This window comes from Balaenoptera borealis (genome assembly GCF_965194805.1).
Source record: "Balaenoptera borealis genome assembly, chromosome: 2".
In the NCBI taxonomy this organism is placed as follows: Eukaryota; Metazoa; Chordata; class Mammalia; order Artiodactyla; family Balaenopteridae; genus Balaenoptera; species Balaenoptera borealis.
In genome coordinates this window covers 121126204-121146815 of record NC_138867.1, presented here as the reverse complement: position 1 = coordinate 121146815, position 20612 = coordinate 121126204, and the positions used below count along the sequence as shown (strand labels likewise).

At 43.0% G+C, this 20612-nt stretch overlaps 1 protein-coding gene and 1 long non-coding RNA gene across 7 annotated transcripts in view; one reads left to right on the top strand and one right to left on the bottom strand.

The window, feature by feature from the left end:
• ARHGAP26 (Rho GTPase activating protein 26) overlaps nt 1-20612 on the bottom strand; it is a 466073-nt gene that overhangs the window by 398342 nt on the left and 47119 nt on the right. The window lies entirely within an intron of this gene.
• LOC309624588 overlaps nt 8509-20612 on the top strand; it is an 85604-nt gene continuing 73500 nt past the window's right edge. The window contains exon 1 of the long non-coding RNA XR_014242038.1: nt 8509-20612. This exon is cut by the window's right edge and continues 25482 nt beyond it. This is a non-coding gene — a long non-coding RNA (uncharacterized lncRNA).

Sequence of the window (20612 nt, the reverse complement as noted above, 5' to 3'; positions counted from 1 at the left end):
AATCCATGAGTATATTTGGTCCATGCTACATGGTCCTTGATGTTTGGCTCGGCCAAAAACACCCATGCTTGGAAAATGTCCCTGGGTTCAAATAGCCCGTAACATTTACTTACACTTTTGGTTTACAGGATTAATACATAAAAAAATACTACCATGTCTTACTGGTCCAATAATTATACTGAGGCTGTATTGCCAATGATAACCCTTCTTGCCTCAGTAGTCTAGCTGGCAATGCCACGTGGGGTTAGGTAGATGGGTCAGGGTTCAAATCCTGCAAAAGAGCAGGATTTATACTAACTATGCATAGCCAGGAAGAGTCCTGCAGTTAGAGAAATGAACAGAGGATGACTAACAGGTTGAGGATGGAATCTCGTGATGTATGGTGCATTAATATGTTGTACTGGGCATTTGGCTGGATATGGCTGGGTCATTCAATAAGAGCTGAGTTTGAAAAGAGGAGCTTGGTCAAGCTGCTATGTAAAACGGGAGGCAAGTGTAATGTAAACACTTTACAAACTACCTTGCTTGTCTCCTACCACATAGAGGTCTGGGTGTGAGAGTCACCATGAGGGGGATACCAGGCATCTAATTAACTCCCATACAACTACCCCATCACCCAGGATTAAGAGGCAATACTTCCCTTGAATCAGTGCCCTATGGAGGTACGATCACAGTACCCACAAAAATGTCTGACACCATTTAGAGAGGTTTTAGTGGGTGTGACTCCCACACTTATCAGTCAATTGGTGGGGACCACCACACCCTCAGCTAGTGCCTACCTACTGGCTGACTCAGCCTGACCAAATCAGGTGTCGAATCCATAAGACATTAGTAAGGTTTCCCCTACCAGTAAACCACTGACCATTGGTCAGACAGCTGCAAAAGAAAAAATAATAACAATAATAACCCTTCTTCTGCTGCTTGGCAATGTAACATCTTTATTTGAAAATTCCACCAGAATATGGCAGAAATAGTATACTCACAATAGAAAAGCCAATGCTGCATTATAATGGTTTTTGTTACCATTTCCTTAAAAGAGATAGGACTAAAAGGCACTGGCACTTTGGAGAGGAGAACTTAAAATGCCTGATGTACAACTAGTCAGGATTCGGATAACATTACAATCAGTCAAGATGGGACAGGAAAACAGCAGCACAACATTGGTGCTAAAGGGAAGGAAGGAAAACCCTGAATAGGATAAAAGGACACAGAAGAGGAACCAAATGCAACACTATCACAGGTACTTCTAAGAACTCTTCATGATATTCATGTTGATGAGGTCCTGTTAATGTTAGGAGAAAGAAACTCGTTAAAGAGGCAAGTAAATAGAATTGAAAGCAGACTTTAACCTTTAAACCCAACTTCGAACCCAAACCCAATGCATGGAATTCAAACTCCAGAGGAATATCATAAAGTGACCAGACGCAGAAAACCATTTCTTATGCATGACCCCTGTGCTCAAGATGACGACAGAATTCCTATTTACATAACTTATGACAATATTCAATATTTAAGTGCCAGTCCCACATTATCCATAATGGCACCTTCAAGGGGGCACCAACACAGTTCACTCAGTTATTTACTGTGCACAGTGTAGCACTGGGTTAGACTATGCCATTGATTCATGCACTAACAATGAAAAGGTGAGAAGACACAGATTTACATATGAGAAGGTACTTGCATTTGCAAGGGAAAGAAATCTCAACATTAACCCTTCACTGCACATGATGGATTTCAGAATTGCAAATATAAATGGGATTAGACTACTCCCAACAAATGCACAAGTGAGAGGATGCTTGTTTCACTTTTCACAATCACTGTGACAAAACGTATCTTCTTTGGGTCTAACACTCGAGCATACAACAACGGAAAGTAACACCCGTAAGTGTCATCCATGTTGTCTGGACTTCCATTTGTGCCTTTGGAAGATGTAAATGAAACTTTTAAGCACTGTGAGGAACGCAAAAGAAAAGTTAGGTGACCTATGGCTTATGTTGAGAAAATGTACGCCCATGGAAGGCATGGCAGAAGATGACCAGAAGCTCCAATATTTCCACCAGAAACTCGGAAAATATATATGTCAGTACTGAATGGCAATCACAGGACGAACAACGCTGTGCTGACGTAGCAAATTTCAAGAGCTGATGGTACTGCATACCATACCTCAATCTGGAGATTTGCTGACATACTAAAAGATGAACAGCAAAGCAATCAACAAGTTAGCACCCAGGCTCTTGGTAGTCACACTCAAATACAGCCACCGACTACACAATACCAACAAAATCAAATTCATATTACTGAAATTGTTTATGCATATAATGAATATAAAACCAGTAATCAGGTCAATATATACCTGAAAGATTGCTCAATGACTTAAGAGTAACCCTGACAAACTTCATGATGAGGATGAACAAGAATAAATGTGAAACCCAAAATTCATCATGAATTACAATAAAAATAATGTAAATAAAATTTTAACTAAGTAAATGTTTGTATCATTTAAGGAATCATGGACCAAATGTCTCAATGAAAGTTTTGGACAGGACCAAATTTCAAGGACTTTTTGGCATGGACCAAACATTCTGCAAGAGATCACACAAACTCCATAAGGCCACATCTCTTTCTCATCTCTCTGTCCCCCAGTCCCAGCACTCTCATGCCAAAGCCAAGCAGAGTCACTTGTTCACGCAGAAAGAACTCAACAAGTGTCTGTGGTTGGTAGGACATCCCCAAAGCCCTTAACAATGTTTATATCCCTTGACTAAGTATAATTCCTCTTAAAGGACTCTATTCAAAGGAAATGATTTTATTAAATGGGGACAAAGATTTATGTATGAAACTATCAAGTTCTTTAATACAGCGAAAAAATAAGAATGGAAATACTCTAAATGTTTAAAGTTAGGAGATTAGATAAGGAAATTATACTATATCCAGAAAGTAGAAATACACAGACATTTAAAATGACATTAAAAAATGACATTTAAAAAGAGAAAAGAGGGAATTCCCTGGTGGTCCAGTGGTTAGGACTCGGTGCTTTCACTGCCGCGGCCCCAGTTAAATCCCTGTTCTAAGATCTAAGAACTAAGATCCCGCAAGCCACGAGGCATGGCCAAAAAAAAAAAAAAAAGAGAGAGAGAGAAAAGAGGTTCTCTCTTTGTGGTAGGATTATGAGTGTCTTTCTTCCTACTTCTTTATAACTTTCTGTAATTCTCAAATTTTCTACAAGGTACAAGTATTCTTCACTTTTTACTTAATCAAAAGAGAAAGTAAAAAACTGGAAAAACGTGTTGAAATATAGGTGATTAATATTATAGTCTACTTCTCTTTTAATATCTCTTTATAACTTCATCCATTACTTACATTCCTTGCCTGGAATCATCACTTCAGCTGTTTACATAGCTTGAACATTTTACCAGACTCAACTCCCACTGAATCACAATAATATATTTAATCTATCTTTCTTTCCCTCTAGGCTCTGAGCTCTTCATTTTCTTTGTAAACCCAATGCTCAACATAGTGTTTTGCTCTTAATGGGCACTCAATGTATTTTGACTGAAAGTTGCTGGATGTCAGGGTGACGACAAGAGGCTTTACCTAAACTGCAAGGCAGAGGTGGCCATGTTTTCCTATATGTCCCATGCTGGGCACACAAAAGATCCAAAATAAGTATTTGTTATTTGTCTTAGCTTAAGCTGCCATAACAAAATACCATAGACTGGGTGGCTTGAACACCGGATATTTATTTCTCACAGTTCTGAAGACTGGAAGCCTGAGATCAGGCTGCCAGCATGGTTGGGTTCTGGGGAGGACTCTCTTCCTGCCTTGCAGGCAGTCACCTCCTTGCTGTGTGCTCACATGACCTCTTCTTCGTGCATACACATGGATGGGGCGGGGGGGAGGAGGAGGGAGAGAGAGAGGGAGGGAGGGAGGGAGGGAAGGAGAGAGAGGGAGGAAGAGAAGGAGAGAGGAGACAAGCGAGCACACGTGCACACGCATGTCTCTTCCTATAAGGACACTAATCCTATCCAATCCCACCCTATGATCTCATTTAACTTAATTACCTCCTTATAGACCCTATCAAATAGTCATATTGGGTATAAAAGCTTCAATATATAAGTGGGGGGGGCACAATTCAGTCTATATCATTATTAAATGAAAACTGACATTTCACCTCACCGGTGGACCATTAAGGTGACACCAAAAATAGACTATTACCTGTGACCAGAACAACGGCTGAAAAACTTCATCCTATGTGTCTTCTGATAAGGTGCACCAAAGACAGGTATAAGATTTTGGTATGTCTTCATAATTTCATGCACAACAGCAAGTCAAGAAAGAATATGGGGAAACACAAAAGACCCCAAGTAGCCAAAGCAATCTTGAGAAAGAAGAACAGAGCTGGAGGAATCATGCTCCCTGACTTCAGACTATACTACAAAGCTACAGTGATCAAAACAGTAGGTACTGGATTTCCCTGGCAGTCCAGTGGTTAAGACTCCACACTTCCAATGCAGGGGGCACGGGTTCAATCCCTGGTTGGGAAACTAAGATCCCACATGCCACGTGACGCAGCCAAAAAAAAAAAAGTATGGTACTGGCACAAAAACAGAAATATAGATCAATGGAACAGGATAGAGAGTGAAGGAATATACTCACGCACGTATGGTCAATTAATCTACAACAAAGGAGGCAAGAATATACAATGGAGAAAAGACAGATTCTTCAACAAGTGATGCTGGGAAAACTAGACAGCTAACATGTCAAAGAAAGAAATTAGAACACCCTCTAACACCATATACAAAAATGAACTCAAAATGGATCAAAGACCTAAATGTAAGACTGGATACTACAAAACTCCTAGAGGAAAACATAGGTGGAACACTCTATGACATAAATCACAGCAAGATCCTTTTTGACCCACCTCCTAGAGAAAGGGAAATAAAAACAAAATAAACAAATGGGACCTAATGAAACTTAAAAGCTTTTGCACAGCAAAGGAAATCATAAACAAGACAAAAAGACAACCCTCAGAATGGCAGAAAATATTTGCAAATGAAGCAACTGACAAAGGATTAAAGACCTAAATAGACATTTCTCCAAAGAAGATACACAGATTGCCAACAAACACATGAAAGAATGCCCAACTTCACTAATCATTAGAGAAATGCAAATCAAAACTACAATGAGGTATCACCTCACACTGGTCAGAATGGCCATCATCAAAAAATCTACAAACAATAAATGTTGGAGAGGGTGTGGAGAAAAGGGAACACTCTTGCACTGTCGTTGGGAATGTAAATTGATACAGCCACTACAGAGAACAGTGTGGAGGTTCCTTAAAAAACTAAAAATAGGGCTTCCCTGGTGGCTCAGTGGTTGAGAATCTGCCTGCCAATGCAGGGGACACGGGTTCAAGCCCTGGTTTGGGAAGATACCACATGCCGCGGAGCAACTAGGCCCGTGAGCCACAATTACTGAGCCTGCACGTCTGGAGCCTGTGCTCTGCAACAAGAGAGGCCGCGATAGCGAGAGGCCCGCACACCGCGATGAAGAGTGGCCCCCGCTTGCCGCAACTAGATAAAGCCCTCGCACAGAAACGAAGACCCAACACAGCCAAAAATAAATAAGTAAATAAAATTTTTTAAAAAAGCAAAACTAAAAATAGAACTACCATACAACCCAGCAATCCCACTACTGGGCATATACCCAGAGAAAACCATAATTCAAAAAGAGACATGTACCACAATGTTCATTGCAGCTCTATTTACAATAGCCAGGACATGAAAGCAACCTATGTGTCCATCGACAAATGAATGGATAAAGAAGATGTGGCACATACATACAATGGAATATTACTCAGCCATAAAAAGAAACGAAATTGAGTTATTTGTAGTGAGGTGGATGGATCTAGAGTCTGTCATGCAGAGTGAAGTAAGTCAGAAAGAGAAAAACAAATACCGTATGCTAACACATATATATGGAATCTAAAAAAAAAAAAAAAAAAAAACAGGTCATGAAGAACCTAGAGGCAGGATGGGAATAAAGACGCAGACCTACTAGAAAATGGACTTGAGGACACGGGGAGGGGGAAGGGTAAGCTGGGACGAAGTGAGAGAGTGGCATGGACATATATACACTACCAAATGTAAAACCAATAGCTAGTGGGAAGCAGCCGCATAGCACAGGGAGATCAGCTCGGTGTTTTGTGACCACCTAGAGGGGTGGAATAGGGAGGGTGGGAGGGAGGGAGACGCAAGAGGGAAGAGATATGGGGATATATGTATATGTATAGCTGATTCACTTTGTTATAAAGCAACTAACACACCACTGTAAAGCAATTATACTCCAATAAAGATGTTAAAAAAAAAAATGGGACTGAATTAAACTTAAAAGCTTTTGTACAGCAAAAGAAACTATCGACAAAGTATAAACACAACCTATCAAATGGGAGAAAATATCTGCAAATGATATTACCAATAAAGGATTAATATCCAACATATGTAAACAGCTCATACTACTCAACATCAGAAAAACAAACAATCTGATTAAAAAATGGGAAGAAGAACCAAATAGACATTTTTCCAAAGAGGAAATGTAGATGGCCAACAGGCACATGAAAAGATGCTCGACATCACGAATCATCAGGGAAATGCAAATCAAGACCACAATGAGATATCATCTCACACCAGTCAGAATGGCTGTCATCAAAAAGAACACAAATAACAAATGTTGGCGAGGATGTAAAGAAAAGGGAACCCTCGTACACTGTTGCTGGGAATGTAAATTGGTGCAGCCACTGTGGAAAACAGTATGGAGGTTTCTCAAAAACTAAAAATAGAACTACCATATGACCCAGCAATCCCACTCCTGGGTATATATCCAAAAGAAAACAAAAACACTAATTCAAAAAGACAAACGCACCCCAGTGTTCATAGCAGCACTATTTATAATTGCCAAGATATGAAAGCAGCCTCAGTGTCCATTAACAGATGAATGGATATAGAAGATGTGGTTTATATATACAATGGAATACTAGTCAGCCATAAAAAAGAACAAAATTTTGCCATTTGCAGCGACGTGGATGGACTTGGAGGGCACTATGCTAAATGAAATAAGTCAGACAGAGAAAGACAAATACTGTATGATACCACTTATATGTGGAATCTAAAAAATACAACAAACTAGTGAATATAACAAAAAAGAAGCAGACACACATACAGAGAACAAACTAGTGGTTACCAGTGGGCTGGGGGGAGAGGCAATATAGGGGTGGAGGAGTAGGAGATACAAACTATTGGTTGTAAGATAGGCTCAAGGATGTATTTACAACACAGGGAATATAGCCAGTATTTTGCAATAACTGTAAATGGAAAGTAACCTTTAAAAATTATATAAAAAAGGGATTTCCCTGGTGGTCCAGTGGGCAAGACTCCACGCTCCCAATGCGGGGGGCCTGGGTTGTTCCCTGGTCAAGGAAATAGATCCCGCCTGCATGCTGTAACTACGAGTTCGCATGCCGCAACTAAGAAAGTCCTCATGCTGCAACTAAAGATCCTGCATGACGCAACTAAGACCTGGCACAACCAAAATAAATAAATAAATAAATAAAAATAAATAAATATTTTTTAAAATTGTATAAAAAAATTTTTTTTAATTTTTAAAGAAAGGAAGAATTTGAACCTGGATGTGATATATCCAAACCTGTGCTTTAGAACAATTAATGAGGAAGCAGTAAGTCTGGATCCAGATGTGAAACACAGGAGGTGAGAACTACCGTTAGAAGCCATTTCAGGAGTCAACTGAGTGCTGCGGTGCTGACAGTAGGAATATCTATGGTGCTAGTAGCAGGGAGAGAGGGGAAAGAGTAGATGCAAGGGGTATCACCCAGGTCAGATCCACAGGAAATTGTTACCAACTGGATGAGAGACACAGAGAACGAAAAAGCAGCAAAGATAGTTATATAAGGGGAAGGGAGGATGTCAGGGCTGGGTTGTGGGGGGGCTGGGGAAGAGCTGGCCATCCCTCCAAACATCAAGGGATGGGAGGAGGAGAATCTGCTTTGCCGAAGGAATGGGCGGGTGGTTTGCATGTGAGGCATGCTGAATCTGAGCTGCCAGGCGAAATCCAGGTAGAGATGCTAGTCAGTCAGCTGGAAATGGATGCAATGAACCCCAGACGTCAGGCCAGAGGTGGATACCTGAACATCATCCACAGAAGTGAGTAAGATAGCTAAGGAAACTTAGGTGAACTGAGCACAGAAACTCAGAGACCATCATCTTCAAACAACAGAAAAAGAGGCCAAAGAACCAAGGAAAGGAAACAAGGAAAGGTCAGAGCGGCAGGAGAATCAGGGTGACGCAGTGCCACGAACCAGAAAAGCAATGTCTCCAGGCTGGATGGAGTGTTCAGAACCAGCAGGAGCACAGAGACATCGAATGGCTGAGACGGAGCATTTGGATCTGGCTTCCACGTGATCAGTGGGACCCTTGGACAAGTTGTTTCAAAACAGTAGGGAGAGCAGAGCAGGGAGCCCCAGAAAGCGAGAAGGAGGCAGCTGCTAACAGGCTGAGTACCTATGGGTGAGCCAGGCATCGCGACAGGAATTGTGTATGGATTATAACCTTTAATCCTCACAAACATCCCTCAAAAGTAGGTGCTATTGTAATCTGGATTCAGAGCATTTTGTGTAAGACTTAATAAAAGGAGCATATCTACAAGGTCACATTTGCCTGTCTGAAAAAACAAACCTCATACATATTTTGATGTAGCTATGGAGATCTGAGAGCAGGCATGTAGGTGGAAACAGATTATCAAAGAAGATGATACAAACTGAGAGGGGGTGGAGTATGGAGTGGTCTGGCTGGACTAAGTACAACCATCAAAATGTTTGTAATGGCAAATGGATTTAACTCCCAGTGGCTTCCGTGTGTGTGCGTGCGTGTGTGTGTGTGTGTGTGTCTGTCTGTCTGTCTGTTTCTCTGTCTCCCACAGCAGCTGCTTGAGAGAAAAACGTACAAAACCATGCTGATGTGGTCAGTTAGCGCCAGTGCAAACTTGTACTATTAGTAACAATTTTTGAATGCTGATTTTTCTTATCCACCTTCACAGCTATACTAATTAAAAAGTCTGAGTTCAGCAGACCATTCATTGAAAAAGATCAGTGTGATGACTCATAGGTCAACACAACTACGAAAAAATATAGTAGAAAATTATAGAAAAACAGAGTATAACACACTCTCAGAAATATTTCCAACCTGTGGAAATTTTACGCAAATGGGAAAATTGGGGGTTTTGGAAATCTTTCACTTCTTCTTCCTACCCTCTACCACAACTCATTACCACCAGAAAATAATTTTTTATTATCACCATAGTTGTCTCCTCAATTGCGCTAATTAAAAGACACAAAAATCACCTTGCTTTTCTCAGCCAGATACTTAAACCGTACTTGAAAGTAATGACCTGTTCTGTTAGAATTGTTTTTTTAGAAATGCTAGCAATTCAGGGCTTGCAAGAAGCCCCGGTAATAGCAGCTTCTTTCGATTTAGAAACCCAAAAATCTGTGGATGCTGTTTGACATTTATTGAACATGAATAACATCCCCACGTGCTGTGTTCCTGAGGCTTGCCCAGCATTCTAGGGAAAGACTTAACGCACACAGATAGGCTCAAAAAAGGTGCACCATGGATCAATATATCCTAACACTAATCACCCCTTCCTACTAGTCTCATCAGGCCAAAAACAGCCATCATTTGTACCTCTCCAAGGCAACAACAGTATAAAGCTCTGAGGTTGAATGTTGCCTCTGCCACTTCCCAGCTGGAACAGTGGCTCAGGGTCTGGATCAGTTTCATCCCCTGCATGATGGGAATATCAGAGCCATGAACTGAAGACGTTAGGCCGATACGGCAGAGAGCAAGGGGCAGCAGAGAGCCAGACACTCTGGGCACCCACTCTGGGTTCACCCTTACCTACTAGGCTGGGTGATACTGGGTAAGCTCATCATTCATTTCCTTTAGGTTTCATACTCTTCCCAATTAACATATCTGATTTTAGCCAATTAGCCTTGAAGTTTTGCTTTTTCAATCCGGAGACCCCAATCCCATCACGTCGTCCCTTCCTCTCTCCCACTGTGAGGATCTAAAGGGCTCACTGCTCTGCAGATCTGTAGCTTTTTCAAGTTAATAAGGGCGGAACTTGTAACAACCATTTCCAGAACCATTCCTTCTTGCTGACTTGGGTGGAGGCCAAGGAGGCAGCCTCACTCTTATCATCATCTACTGGGGAAAAACCCCACTGGAAGCTGATGCTCATTCCTATCGACAAAGGTTTCAAAGGAACCTGATGTGATCCATACATTGGGTGACGATATCCAAACCAGGGCACTTTTGAGAAAAGGGGCACTATTAATAATCATTCTGAGATAGCAGCTGTGACCCAGGACATACAGTCCATCCTGGCTGGGTCCTCGGCAGGGAGGAAGTGGGTATACAGCCTTCTCTCTCCCTTCTACCAGGTTTCAACCAAGGAAATCTTACAGTAACCTCAAAGCCTCCTCCCCTCCCTTTCAGGACCAGCCTTTCCCTGACTCCACAAAAGCACACGCCTAACCAGCACTTACTGACCTACATCATCAAACCGTGCCTTTCCCTTGAACACAGTGGCCAATTTCCAATAACAGCAATAGTGAGGACCCTGAGCACAGAAGCACCTAGGTAGGTCAAGAAGAAATGCAGTCAGACTAGCTGGTTTGGACTGAGGACAAGATCAGGCTGACGGAGAAACGAGAAGTACCTTCTGTTTGTCACAATCACCTAGCACAAGAGTCCGAGTGTTGGTAGGAGAGGCAAAAACCAGATTTGGGCAACACCACATAAGAGCCACGTGGCAGCTCTCCCTGAGAGTGCTAAGGGTGCTGCCAACCCCCTGAAATACAGAGAATCACCCACACGACAAATCCTTGTAAAATCAGACCATCCCCAGCCTCACAGCAGCTGTCAATCACCAGTCCCCTGCACGGGAGAGGAAGGCCTTTCTTCTTAAACTAACCCAAAGACATATAGTATTTTAGTTACTAATTATCAGGAAAAGGAAAGCAAATTCGTGTCAAAACAAAAGCCTTTGGGTAAAAGAATAATATATTTTTTAAATTTTCAATTTCACAACCATTTTAGAATTGGCCAGGAAGGACCTTGGTTTATGTGTTGGGCTTAAAAGGAACAAAAAGGGAATAAAATAATCTTAATTCATAATGACTTGTTTTATGATACATATTCTGTAAGCCCAAGAAAAGTCTGTGACAAGAAAAATTAAATCGGTAAAAGTGGAATAGTACAAGGTGCAGGAATAATCCTTCCATTAAAATGCACTCCAATTTTTTTCTGTAAGAACGAGCAGAGATGTCAACGAGGACAACACTTTCCATTTTTAACACATACTTATCTCCTGAGTATCTCCAGCATTTCATACAACCTGCCAGAGCTTTCCAGGCAGTTCCAGGCTGAGGACCCCAATACGGACGTAATTCCTACCCGTGAAGGAACTTCCCAAAGCAAAGCGTCTATTCTCCCAGAAGAGGGTGTGCAACTGTTCCCAAAACAAACCATCTACTAGTCCTACTTCAATCCTTGCTAGACTGCGAAAAGCCAAGGGAACAAAGACCAGGAAGAGTGATCTTGAAATTGATTACAGCGCTGGAAAAGAGGACATAAACCACAACATTTAAGGAATAAAAAGCATATCAACCCTTCCTGGATGCCAGGGGGAGTCATAGCTGGTAACAACTGACATTTATTGAGCTCTTACATGTGCCAGGCACTAAGTGAAGCACTTATATGCACTAAGCTCATCCCCCAACAATCCTGAGAGGCAGGTTCTTCTACCATCCTCATTTTGGAGGTGAAAAACCAGAAGCAACCTCTAGATTTCGGTCAGCAGAGCTAGAAATGGGCCCCCACATTAACTCAAGTACCCGCACTGTTGACCTCTACATTATATATGTCCTTCTATTACTGGTCACCCAGCTGACGGAAGGGGAGGCAAGGACTGGACCCCAGGTCTTCCTGGCCCTAAAGGCCATGCTCTTAACCCACACTCTACACAGTTACCTGAATGCTATCGCTGGTCATGCTGCTCCATTCTCCACCAATAGGATAAATTCTACTATCACCATTAATAACAGAGGACATCATTTATGGAAGGCTTGCCGTGCCAGGATAAGAAAACTTTGGCTTAGAGACGTTAAGTTGACTCAGACCTCAAATATGTATGGGAGCCCGGATTTGAACTGGGTCCCTTGGACTCCAAAGGCTGAGCTCTCAATCCCTCCAGCAGACACCAGGGCTGTAGCAAGACCGTGACCACAGGCCAGGGGACCTGAATACAAACAACCACGGAGGCCAGGAGGCCAACTCCAGGGTTGGCTGTCACAGTCACTGGCTCGTATTCTTCAAGTCTCACCCAGCAACTTCCTGCTTTTTATTTCACACACACACACACACACACACACACACACACACACACACACAAAATAGAAAAAAAAGCCCAGAAGCTCAGTGTCCTCATTCACAGCAGGTTAGAAACAATCAACCCAAAGGGAGTGAGAGGCAGTTAGTGACAATCTCAGTGACTGCAGGTGAGGTGACAAATGACAGAGAAAGGGGAAGAAAATGAAAAACTGAAAATGAAAACACAAAATTACATGGTACATGAATGAAACACATAATAACAGACCTGAGTCACCAAGAAAAAAATTGGCCTCTGCTTAAGCATCCTCTGTTTTTGAAAGCAGGCAAATGCCTAACATTTAAACCAGGTTTTGATCAAGTATTTCAAATTTTTCAAGTCTTGGCATTTGAAGTAGTAAGAGGCAGAGGGGCTTGGTGGAAACAGGCATAGAGGACAGTGGACTGCCCTGGGCTTCAGTGCTGAGAGCTGCAGCACGCCCAGCTCTGTGGCCAGGGACCCAGGGAAATCACCGCACCTCAGGGGCCTCGGCACGGGGGTGGGCCTCCCTCTCCCTTCCACCACGAGAACTCTGTGAGAAAGAACACGGTACAGTGACCAGTCATGTCCTCTGGAGCCAGCCAATCCTAGGGTGAGTCCTAACTACCCCACCGGCCACTCGTGTCTGGTTTGCTCACGATGATAATCCTGGTGCCTGGCACACAGAGGAAATCCAGTAAATGATTATTCAGTGACTGAATGAAACCATGCAACCTTGAATAAATTACTTCACTGTTTCTGAACTTCATTTTCCTGCACTGAAAAGTAGATATGACAATTCCTACATTATGGAATTGTAAGGATTAAACGAGTTAATTCTGTAAAAGCTTGCATAGGAGCCTTACTGTACTGTGACATCTGTATAGCTCATCTTCAGCTACCTGGAAATCTGACCTATGAAGGAGCCCCCATTCCCCTATGAAAATGGACAGAGGAAGCACAAGTGCCCCAGCCTCTCAAATATATGAACTGCAATTTGAGTAAATATCTACACCTTTCCTCGAAAAATAATCCCCAAATTCAATACTGTCTCACTGGTCATTAATACCCTTGTGAGCTAGAAAGATGTTCTAAAATTTACAAATGAAGACACGGGGCACAGCTGTAAGTTTCCCTGGGCTAACTAGCAAGTCGATAACAAAATCTAGACCTTCTGACTCTGCTTCCTCCTCCTCGTCATCTCTGCTCAGCCACTGGAAACTGAATACCCACAGGCATCCTGTGCAGAATTCTACAAATCCCAGGCCGGACGGACCAACTACAGGAGGAAAAGCAACACTTAAAGTCACAAGCAGATTTTAAAACGTGTTCTGAGCACTGATTCCATCAAGGACACCTATAAATGATACTTTCTGGCTCAAGAAAAGTTTCCTCCTCTCTGATCTAGAATCTCTGCTAGACAGAAAGGCCTTCTTAGAATATTGGCTCCTAAGTGCTTCTTGCTTTATCCTTCAGTCAGTGTTGCCAATTTTGCTTTTCAAAAAAAGAAAAAAATGTCCTGAATGTCCCAGGAGGAATTTATCTTCCCTCTAAAGAATTACAATAGAAAAAAAAAAAACCCTTTGAACTTTTGGTGGCCTGGGGGCAGGGAAGAGATTAAATCAAAGGAGCCAGTGACACTGCTGCAGGCTGTGGTGCGGGGTGGGGGGCGGTCTCCAGGAAGAGGCTGCTGACCTGGGCCCCCTCCTGGGCTGGGCGATGGGGAGGGACCAGGCTTCGGGGTCCTCCCTCTCAGACTCCATATCCCCATCCTCATGTCCACTTCCAGCAGGCGGGACAAGAAGTGAGACGCCCCCACCCCGCCAGACCCTTTGGCAGTCGGTGGAAGCATCTAACCACCCTCTTCCTCCAGAATTTCTCCTCCTCGCTCGATAATGATGATGATATTATGACATTAATAATTCTGATAACAGAATTATTATTACTAATACAGAGTATGCACTGTGTGTTAGCATTGTAATACATTGTTGCAAGCACTTTAAATATATTAGCTGATTTAAATTCTCACAACTAGCCTATGAAGGAGGCCATGTTATTATACCTAAGATCACACAACTAGGGAACCATACTCTTCACTCAAGCCCACTTCCCAAGCTTGAAGGAGAGAGGAAGAAGCCTCTTTTTCTTGTTGGAAGGAAGGCAGAACACAGGTCTCACATACAGGAGGCAATGAATAAATATAAATGAATAAAACGAGCTCTTAGCCTGTGTTCACACTAGTTATCCCAGGAAAAGGTATCACCCCACTTCTTCCCTTCTTTGCCTGGAGTAGCAGAGGGCAGAAGACCCTCAATCAGTATTTGTTTAACATAAGCCAGATTCTCCCCTAACTCCTAAAAAACAGTTCCTGGACATTTTGCTGAAAGCCTAGACCTTACGATGGTACTCTTGATGCCATGTTCCGTTAGTAAGGCCTGCTGGGAAATCCTTTTCTAGTCAATGCTTTGCGCTTGGATCTCTCATTTCTTACATGCTCTGAAGCCCCACGGAGACACAGCTGCTGGGACCACTTTCTGTGGGCGTCTTGACAGTTAAGCATGGTGGCAGCCGGCAGTCTCACCTCCCACCTTTGCTGGATGCATAATCAGCCTGCTTTTAATCCTGCCAAGCTCCGTGCTGCCTGGCACCAGAGGCCAGAAGCTGCACATGGGTAATAATTTAACAAATCACCTGTCTGGCTCTCCTGCCAGGACACCCACCCTGGAGCTTATACAGCTGCTGATGCTAGGGCTGCAGTCCTGCGGGATGGCAGGTAGATGGCAGGTACCAGGGTCTCGGGGCCCACACACTTCCCAGCTCTGTCCTGCCAAAGAATATCCAGGTGAGGTGTTTGATAAGAGGTGACCCTCAGAGTCTATACTTCCTACTCCATGCCTAGCTCCTTGGGGATTTTTAAATACTATTTAGCCAAATGCACGACTAACAGACAGAGAGCTCTCCTCAAGAAGCAACAACACATACTCCCAGAAACCTGGATGGCAGGAACATCCCAGCACACACCTGTAAGACACAGTGAGAGGAAAGCAAACTGCAGCGGCATCCACCACAAACATTTTGAAACCTAAATAGAGTTCCGCAACCAAACAACCAAAATATGTGATGTGAAACTAACTGCGGAGCTTGTTCCAAAATGTATGAGTCACAGCCAGCCCAGGACCACAGGAAAATAAGTGAAATGGTTCTCAAACTATTTACAATACTTACTTATTGTGTTTGCCGTTTACCTATAAACCACTGAAAGAAAAGATCTTTTCAGGGTGACAAATAAGATGCCCACTTTTAAAAAGTGACAATTCTGCCATGACAGACCTTACCAAAGGACAAACTGTTTTGCTCACTGCAGTGGTAGGGGGAAGTTAACCTAAGGAGAGACTGCCTTTAAATAATCATCAGCAAGCTGTCACAAGCAATTACAGCTGTCAAATACTTGTCAACACACACATTATGACATTCACATTAAAGACAGCAGAGCACAGATTTTTAGGTTAATTTAAAAAAATGTTCCAAACCAGACTCTTAATCCTATGTCTTGAGAAAGAAAACGGGCTTCTTTTTTTTTTTTTAAATCACAATACTTGCTCCTGACCAATGCTTTGAGATTGGTTTGCCACTAACACTAGATAACGGCAGGGTGACACGGTGTATTCCAAAAACAAAGACAGCAGTGTCTAAGGTCACAGAGGCCGTCCAACCAGGCTTCGGGGTGGACACTGGGGGAACTGGGGCCGCACTTACCAGTCTGTGGCTTTACTTCTGCAGAGAGGAAGGGGAATAGCGTGCCGAGTGGGGACTTCCACCAAGCACCTGGGCAGCCAACACTTTCTATCTGTATCTGTTTACATTTTAAAGGAGCCAAGCAGAAGCCACAGCCCCACGTACCCCATCGTTCTCTGCAGGTCAGTGTCCTTACCTGAACAGAGTTAAATGGTCGTGTACTTAGCACAAGCTTCAAAGTCAGATGGCTCGGGGTCCCGTCCCCACTCTACCTTTACGAGCCACGTGATGCTGGCCAAGTTACTTTATAAGTTTCTACAGCTGTAAAACGGGCACAGTGATACCACCTGCCTTGTAAGATTGTTGAGAGAATTACATGACAGAATGTACTGGAAGTGCTTAGCACAGGGCCTGTCTCAGCAAGAACACTCAATAAATGACAGCTGCTCTTGGCAACATCATCAGTATTTCCATAAACGGCGGCTCACCTGTGAACCAGAGCAGCAAAGGTAGTTAATCCACTCAGTCATTTAGCAAGTATTTACTGACTGCTCCCTTAAGTGCCAGGCGCCGTGCTAGAGGTCAGAGATACAACGGTGAGGAGCGTGCGGCTCAAACTTCAGCAACTCCAGTCTGCTGGGGGGACATGCACATGACCAGTACGGCGGCCAAGGTTCCAGATTAAAACAAAAAACACCCACACAATGAAACAGTACAAATGCCTTTTCATAATTTAGAATGAATTTTATTTGTGACATGGGTCAAAAATATACATATCAGGGGCTTTCCTGGTGGCGCAGTGGTTGAGAATCTGCCTGCCAATACAGGGGACACGGGTTCGAGCCCTGGTCTGGGAAGATCCCACATGCCGCGGAGCAACTGGGCCCGTGCGCCACAGCTACCGAGCCTGCGCGTCTGGAGCTTGTGCTCCGCAACTAGAGAGGCCGCAATGGTGAGTGGCCCCCGCTTGCCGCAACTAGAGAAAGCCCTTGCACAGGAACGAAGACCCAACACAGCCAAAAATAAATAAATAAATAAATAAATAATAAAAATAAAGGAATTCCTTAAAAAAAAAAAATACATATCAGGTACCATATGATATTTGTTCCTTACACGGGAATTATACTAAGACTCAACCGTGCACTGCTTTTGCCAACATACCCACAGAGAGTTAATGTTCAACAGTGGGCTAAAGTTCAGCACGAACTGGAGGAGCTGCCAGATCAATATACAGCAAAATGAAGATAGCCTCCCCCTTCAGAGATGAACAGAGTCCAGGGTGTATGTCACCAGAAAACGCACAATCACAAGACTAAAGACTCATAGACATCCAGCTGGCTGCATTTATTAACTGTGAGTATGAGTCATCAGGCAACTCTCTAGGCAAATGTAAGACCAAACGGACAATTCATCAAAAAGTTAGTGCAACAGAAAGATGAACAGTGAGCCAACTCTAGAAGAAAATGAACGAGCAAAGACCACCCCAAGATAATGATGACCAGCTGAGAAGTCAATTCAATTATTTCTTTAAAGCCCAAGGTGATACTCTTTGAAGAAATTCCTTATGGGGAATGGAGTTTGTTCAGCAGATCAATAGTTTATCACCTCCAATTTATTTGCCTCAAAGGGTTGGGTCAGATGCCACTTTATGGCCAACATAAAAGTTCACATGAATTAACCAAAGCAGGTCAAAAATCCCTTTATCTAGATCTAACTCAATTTATAATCAGCTGAGCACTAAAGAGCAAAGGACAAAGATGAGAAATATTACACATCAAGGAACCCTATTTCCTAAAAACAGATTCTAAGCAAATATGGCTTTTTAACAAACATTCCTCCTAGCACAGAGCTGACATTGGAAACTGATTCACTCACCATATGGAGAGAGTTACCCAGACCAGTGCTTCTCAAATTTTAATGTTCATATAAATCACCTGGGTATCTTGTTAAACTGCCAATTCCAATTCTGTAGGTATCAGGTGGGGCTCAAGATTCTGCATTTGTAAACAAATTCCCAGAAGATACGGAAGCTACTGGCCCACAAGCCATACCTGGAGAGGCAAGGACCCAGACCAGCCAGCCATGATCCAGCAATGAACATCCCCCTTGCAGTGAGGCATCTGTGCAGGGTTATAGATGGCTCAGAGAGTACAGTGGAAGCCAAGGACTCCACTACGTAGAAAAATGCACGTGTGCACTTGCAGGCATGGGCACATACACGCAAAATTGAAGGAGCCTCCCCACCTCTGTGAGGTGGTCCATGGAACCCAAGATAAGAACCTCTGCCTTAGGAGCCTGCCGGTTACTGTTGCCAACACCAGATAAGCTGGGTGTGGGGCAGAGGGATGCATCCCCTTGACCACTTTGGCCCATGTGTGAGCAATTCATGCGCTCCTCCCTTGGTCGAAGGTAACACAGTTAAGACACCATAAAGATGATACATAATAAATGAGAAATAAAGAAAGAATATCAGCAAGCTCCATAATCTGTCTCCAAGATACGGCTGACTCACCTTGAGCCTGACTTCCACCTCAAGGAGCCTTCCTTTCTGGCATTCTGTCTGTCCTAAGCAGAGCAGAGGCTGCCTGAATCCCACCATTATGTGGCATTGCCTTCCCAGATGATTAGATTTCTAGTCTAGACCTAGGAGTAGAAGACTCTCCTCCCTACTTACTCTTTCTTTCTTTCTTTTTTTTTTTTTAACATCTTTATTGGAGTATAATTGTTTTACAATGGTGTGTTAGTTTCTGCTTTATAACAAAGCCTACTTACTCTTGAAGTCTCAGTTTCCTCACCTGTAAATTGCAATTACGAACAGATGCCATTTCATAGCATTCTGGGGAAAAATAAGAAAGTGCATACAGGATATGCCTGGCACACTGCAAGTGCTTTAAAAATGTTTCCTTGTTATTATGTTTTGATTATTACGCCCTTTATGAACTTGCAGAGATCAAGACCCATTCCCAAGGAAAGAGTTCTTTCTTTTCTAAATGGAAGAACTTAAATGCTATACTGCACCTTGGGGGGCAAAGGCCAGCTCCCACTGTCCTGCCACTGCACAGATACACACAGCCATCAGAGAACCATGCTGGCGGCTGCTGCTGCCACTCACAAACCCTGTGGCTGTCTTTTCTGCTGCTTTTTTTTATTGTGGTAAAATACACTGTGATCGTCTTTTAACAACCACTGTGGCCAGGCATTGTGTCTCTCTACCACCGGAATCAAGATCATATCCAAAGCTTCCAGCTCCAGGCTGGCATTGTTCAATATGAGCCTTAGTTTTTATTAGCATCTTGAACTAACCAGGCCAAACCCAAACACGAAATGGCTGTTCAGGAAAAAAAAAGAAAAAGAAAAAAAAAAAGAGCCACAATGGTAAGAAACCCTTAATAATTTGTGATGTTAATTTATCCAGCAACCTTTTGTCCACAGACCTCAGAAACTCTAACAAGAAAGTTTTACTAGTTTGCACAACAATCCTAAGGACACTGGGGTGGGTAAGAATTGGGTACTCAACTTTGGGGTCTCCTGGAGCTCTTTAAGCTCCAGTGTTCCTCAGTGCAAGGTCCAAGAATCACCAGCTTTAGTCACCTAAATGCTTATGAAAATACACATTCCTGGGTTCCACTCCAACTGCTACATCAAAATTTCTGCGGAAGGAAACTCCAGTTTTTAATAAATCACCCCCAGAAAGTTCCAACTCACACTAAAATTTTAAACCAAGCTAAGGCCTACCCGCCAGGAAAAAAGGCAGACAAATAAATACACCCAAAGTTTTGCCTACAACTTCAAGGGATTCACAGACCTTCTGAAGTCTTCCCTTGGCCTCACAGGTAAAAACTCCTTGTCTATACATCACCAATCACTGTTTCCCAACAATAGTCATTCACATACTACCTTCGCTTTCTTTTTCCAAATCCATACTGTTTAAATTTTTTAAATAAACTCATTTTTACTTACATGTATTCTGAAAGGAAATTTTATGTGTAATAGCTGTGAAATTGTGGGTTTGATCCTTAGCTGTAAGTTTTCCAGGTAAAATATATAATTATCCATACCAAAAAAATTGTTACTGCATATCCTAAAACCATCTCCCACGTCACCTAAGTGACATAAGTTTGACCCCTCTTCGAGAAACACTTTAGTGTCATCCAGAGATACGGACCCACTGGGGGATTTTACGAGGCACTCGTGGCTTGTGGGGTGAGGGGCTGTCTATCCTGGCAAACCCCAGACGACCTCACAGCCTCAGTCTGCGTGTGCCTGGCAGAGCCGGCTCTGGGAGAGAGGGCTTTCCTTCCTGCCAGAAGGCCAGGAGACACGACACACTGACCTGTCCACATGCCCTTTCTGTGACCGGCCTGCCCCCATCAATGAGGTGAGACACGCCCATACCG